Source organism: Apium graveolens, chromosome 6 (assembly GCF_009905375.1).
Source record: "Apium graveolens cultivar Ventura chromosome 6, ASM990537v1, whole genome shotgun sequence".
Classification (NCBI taxonomy): domain Eukaryota; kingdom Viridiplantae; phylum Streptophyta; class Magnoliopsida; order Apiales; family Apiaceae; genus Apium; species Apium graveolens.
This window is the reverse complement of record NC_133652.1, coordinates 83,656,239-83,662,238: the sequence shown is the minus strand read 5'-3', so window position 1 is coordinate 83,662,238 and position 6,000 is coordinate 83,656,239.

Genomic DNA, 6,000 nt, shown 5'->3' with positions numbered 1-6,000 from the left:
TTTTCTGTGATAACACAAGTGCAATTGCCATCACTGAAAATCCATTACAACATTCAAGGACAAAGCACATAGATATCAACTACCATTTCATAAGGGAACATGTAATGAATGGTACTGTGGAACTATATTTTGTTCCAAGTGAGAAGCAGCTTACAGATATCTTTACTAAGCCACTGGATGAATCCACCTTTTCAAGGTTGGTAAGTGAGTTAGGTATGATTAATTACTCTTAAATCTATGTGAGTTAATTTGCAAGTTGAAATGCAGCCAAAAATTTAATTGATTTTTCAGTCATAGATGAGATTTTGGCTAAGTCAAAATTTACATCTCGACGGATGATCCTTATCCATCGAGTTTGATCATCCGTCGGTATATTATTTGCTAATAAAAATCAATTATTTTTCTGGAATATTTTATGTCTCGACGGATAACAGTTTATCCTCATCCGTCGAATTGTCTTAATCTCAGCCGTTAATTCCCTGTACATTATCCATCGAGTATACTTACAGTTTGTAAGCATAACACGACGGATAATGGGTGGAATTTTTACAGTTTATTTTTAAACGGCTATTTTAGACAATTTCTATTGGTTACTTTATTTTACTTTATTATTTTTATCAGTTATCTTTGAGATAGTATAAAAGCTTATTTCATTGCAATTGCTTTTCTTTTATCATTCTCAATTCAACTGCTCAAATTTCATTCTCTCTCAAAGCACTTACTCTCTTTCTCTTCAAGCTCTTATTCTCTAACAATGGCACCTATTGTAAAGATTATGTCTCAAACTGGGTTCATTTATTAGAAGAACAATTTCACCGCACTAGTGAACAAGGGTATTCAGCAATCTAGAGACTATCACAAGATGATGGACTTTGTGAAGAGTTGCAAGCTCAACTATGCCATCCTGGAATCACCCACAATCTTCTGTGAAGTTGTTGAAGAGATGTGGACCACTGCTACCTACAACTCTACAGATAAGACTATCACTCTAACCATTAAAGGTAAAGAATTTTGTATCAATAGTGATGTGATAAAAGCATGTTTCAAAATTCCTGATAACAATGTGACTTCACCACACACTAACACTGATATAATCAATATGCTTAATTCCATGTACTATGCACTTCCTACTTCTAAATTGAGTATTATTTGGAGAATGGGTCTTAGGAAAGAGTGGAGTTTCTTGTGTGATGTAGTTACAAAGGTTTTCTCAAGAAAGATCAGTAATTTTGATTCAGTGAATATTTCCATGCTTAACATGCTCTACATGCTAGTTACAGATAAATTCTACAATTTCAGTGACCTTGTCTTGTTGGAGTTAGGTTTTAAATTAGGAGAGTTAAATAAAAGAGGTAAGAATGTGTATTATGCTAGATTTCTTATGTTATTAGCTAACCACCTCTGTGAAGAGATTGTGCTTGAGAACCCTAACAACAAACTAAATTGTTGGGTTCAAGAGAGAAGGCTCATTGCAGTTTTGAACAGGGCCAATCATCACAAGGATGTGCCAATGTTCTATTTTCCTGTAATGCAAGCACCTCAGGTAAGTGAGGTAAGTTCACCTATCCCTACAACTATTCCAACCTCCACAATTTCTTTGAGTTCAAGTATGGCTATGGAAACTGTGTCAATGACCAAACAGTTGCCTACCAAAGCTGCCAAACCTACAATTATTTTAAAATCCAAATCAAAGAAAGCCCCCTTTAGTTCCCAAAAGATGCTAGTTGAAAAATCCACTAAAGTCAAATAGGGGAGTGTGAAGGAGGGTAAGTTAGGTGAGGGAAAGGGTGAACATAAAAGAAACCCCAAGAATAAGGTTGGAGAGTTGAGTGAATCCCAGCCTAACCACACTGCAGTGCTTAAAAAGGACAAAAGCTCGTTTCTAGCTGCTTCCTCCCAAAAGGATGTAGCTATTGAACAAAGCTCTCAACCAAGAGCACAGGCCAAGAGGGTTAGGGACACAAGCTCACCTCAAACTTATGCCAGAAAGAAGAAATCAAAAACCTTTGGGGATGCACAGGGTACACACACTGTGCAAACTGGTGCTAAAGACACAGTCATTGTACCTTCACAAATTCAGTTTGATGTGGCTCCAATAAATATGGAGTCACGGCCAAAATCTCTAGTTATAGAAGCACCTCAAACACCAAACTCACCAACAAATTCTCTGGATGTGGATATGATAAACACATCAATTCCTGATTCCCCTTCTTTAACTCTGTCGGGGAAGCCAAAATCTAGTGCAAGTGAGCATCATCTTTTAGATGATTTGTTGGCTCACTTGCCAATTCTTTCAGGAACTGTTGTGTCATCTGTGCCTAAAATATCTTCAATCAGCACAGAGTCAACAATAGTTTCTATTCCCGGCTCATTCATTTCTACTCTCTCGACGGATATTTCTCATCCATCGAGTAGTGATTGTATCCCGACGGATAAGCCTAACAGCAGTTATCCGTCGGATAGCAAAACCACTCACTAGATGAATATCACTCATCCGTCGAGTATCTCTGCACAGCTTCAAACTTCAATTATTTCAAGTGCAGAAGATTTAGTGTCGTGCAGTCACTCTTAGGATTGAGAGAGAAGAGTGTTTTGAGTGAGAGTCTGGGTTGCTCCCAGGAAAAAGGAGAGGAAATGAGTGAAAATCTGCAATCCATTTCTTCAGGATTTACAAAAGAGAGTGAGAGGAGTCCCACCTTAGTAGGTGAAGGTGAGGGTGTGAGGGTGGGGAGCCAGGGTGAGACCCTGATGTAACAAAAGAGAGAAATGCAGGTACTGGAGCAATAAGGATGGATGTCATTGCTAGTGAGTCAATGAATGTCCAGGATGTAGACAGGGAAGGACTATCTCAGCATCCTAAAGCTGTTATAGATTCTACTTCCCTTGATGCTGAGGCATTTACTCACCCTGTTCCAGCCTATCAAATTCTAGCTGAACAGGGCAATGACAATGCAGAAAGAATGCTCAATCTGATGCATACCACTCAGTCTATGCAAAGGGCTAAGGATGCCATCACAACTTTGCCTTCTACAGCTGGTGATGTGGACTATGAGACTGGTGGTTCAGCTGATTTCTTTGGAGATGTGAGCGGGGATAGTGAAGATGAAGCAATGGACATAGGGGGAGAAGTAGGCTCAAGTTCAAGGTCAGGTATGCCATCATGGGCATTCTCAAAGCACTATGATGAGCATTACTTCAGGACAACCCTGATCCAGTTAATCAATCAGACAAATACTGCTCTTCAAACCACTACCAATGCTAGCACCAAGAAGCTCCTTCAGGCACATCTAGCCTCCCTGCAACTTCAACAAATCCAGGGCTTCCAGCATGTTAGGGATGTGAACACTATAAAGAATGATATTGAGGAGATGAAAAAGGCTATTTCAGACATGATAGATTCTAAACTTCCAGAAGCTACAATGCTTGACATCAAGCGGCAATTAAGGAAAAATTCTGATCTGTCAACCAAGATAGATGCCTTGGACACAAGAATGTCAGCCATGGAAGCATCTTCAACTGCCATTCATCTCCATTAAGCCCAACAGACTGATCTACTTCAAAAACTGGTGGCTCCTCAAACCCCCTCCTCTACTCAACTTGATGATAACAAAAAGGGGGAGAAAGGACCAAGTGAGGGGGAGAGGCTTCAAATTCAAAATAGTAAAGTAATTGTACCTTCAATTACTATCTCAAAGCCATCAGTTACAAATAGTATAGATCTGATCAATGCAGCAGCAGCCAACTTAAGAATAGCTGATAAGGAAAAGTTGAGTTTAGTCAACTGGGAGAAGATTGATGAGGAAATACAGAAGAAGTTTAAACTTGTCAAGGAGCCAGTTAAGTCAGCCATCCATCACTCTCAAGTCAAGCAAATTAGTGTGAATGAGATGAGCATAAACTATCTGAAAAGAGGACAGTCTTCCTGAATCAAATCTCCAAAGGCTGAATTAATTCTTAAACCAAGGGCAAACTACTCAAAATCATCATTGAAGAACCCTTTGGACACTGTGTATGAAACACCTAAGCCTGATGAGAAGAAGCTTCTGTCAAGGTCAATTGCTTTATACAAAGATCCAACTGATTCAGCTTCCAGAAGGAGAATTACCAAGATTTTCAAAAATGGGAAAGAAATTTGTGTGGTGGCTGTACATCCTCAATTTGCTCAAGCAAAGAGAGAAGAAAAGGCTAGATTGAAGCAAGAAAAGAAGCAAGCTGCTCTAAATGCTAAAAAGACTAAACAAAAGAAAGAGCAGATTGCTATCTTGGCCAAACTACAAGCTGTAAATTCATCACAACAAATTCCTTCTCAACCATCTGAAGCTATTGAATCAAATAAGCAAGTTGAACAACAGAAGAAATCTCCAAGGAAGAAGGAATTGGCTAAAAGAACTAAAAGGAAACTGGATATTGTTGACAGGGAATTGGAAGATCAATTTCCTAAGGAATCTACACCATCTACAACTCAAGCATCAAAGCCCTCTGTGGTATTTGAAGATATCAGGGTGGTGGATCCCTACAGGAATATTCATGGTGAACCTATTGTGCCCAAGGATGAGCCAATAGAATGGGAGAACATACCAATTCCTGACTTCAATCAACCAATCCTTAGCAAGCCAAAAAGAACAAAGTCAAGAGCAGTCAAGAAAGTGAAGCTGTCACCACTCAAATCCAAATCTCAAGTCAAAGCTCAATCTAAAGTCAATAAGGGAGACTATCTGTACTTGTGTGACATCAAATAATTTTCTGATCTAAACCTCTATCTGGATGAACTAGATGAAGTGAGAGGAATTGATGCATACAGAAACCTACCTGAAAGGTTAGTGTTCAAGTACAAAGGAGGAAAGGAGATTCAGTGGCCTTTTCACAGGATCCTTCAAGAAAGCCAAGCTCTACTTATTAAAGTTTATTCATCCTTCAAGAAGAACTTTGGGTTCAACATTACTGCAAGAAGATTGGTATTGAAGAAGATTGAAGAACTAAGGAGTGTTAGAGCTAAAGATGCACTCCCAAAGACTCTAATCATCCCTTACACAGGGAGAAAAGTGCATCTAAGGCCCTACTGACTGATGAAGTTCATAGATGATAAAGGTGTGAGAAGATTCTTCAGATTAGAAGACCAATTAAACATCTCTAGCAATGAGACTCTTTTGGAAATGCAAGGAAAGCTAAATCTCTCAGAATCTGATGAACTGGAATTCGACAGGCAGCTCCAAAATCAGATTGAGGAAAACAACAGAAATCTTGGAAAGAGATCCAGACCTTCAAGAAACTAGACAAATCTGCTCAAGCTAGAGGAGCATCTTGAAAAATGACTGTGAGCAAAACTTTGTACATTTTTGTTAATTGAAGCACTTTTCAGTAATATCTACTTTCTCTTAAAGTCATATTTTTAGGGTGTTTTGTTATCATCAAGTATCTCTTAATTTATGGCTACAATTCCAGTAGACATAAATTGGGGGAAATTGTTGTGTATATGTTGTGTACTTGATGATTTCATGAACAAAACACCTTAGTAGATTTTACTTAGTGAAATAATGTAGCACTCAACGGATAAGATTTATAGTCCCGACGGATGACTCATTATAGTCCCGACGGATGATGACTTATTATCCATCGAGTGAGTAGCTTATGTAACAATAAGTCTGTAACACATTTCTGCATTCACCATTGTATAGATTTTGTAAGTAGTATTCAATTCATGTTGACTTTAACTAGATATGCAGAATAGGTTGATTAATTGTACATAGATGATGTCTTGTAATTCTGCATAAATGAAATGAAGTCAAGTGCCAGTTTGCTACCCGGCGGATAACCTACAATGAAATCGACGGATGATCAAATAGACAACCTGACGGATGATCAATAACTCGACGGATGATCATGAACCCGACGGATAAAAAATTCAAATATCTGTTGACAGTGACAACACAGTCACATGCGTCAAGTGGATGCAAATGGAATGTGGTAGCCTATTCAACAGGGTTTTCGAGAACAAAGAAG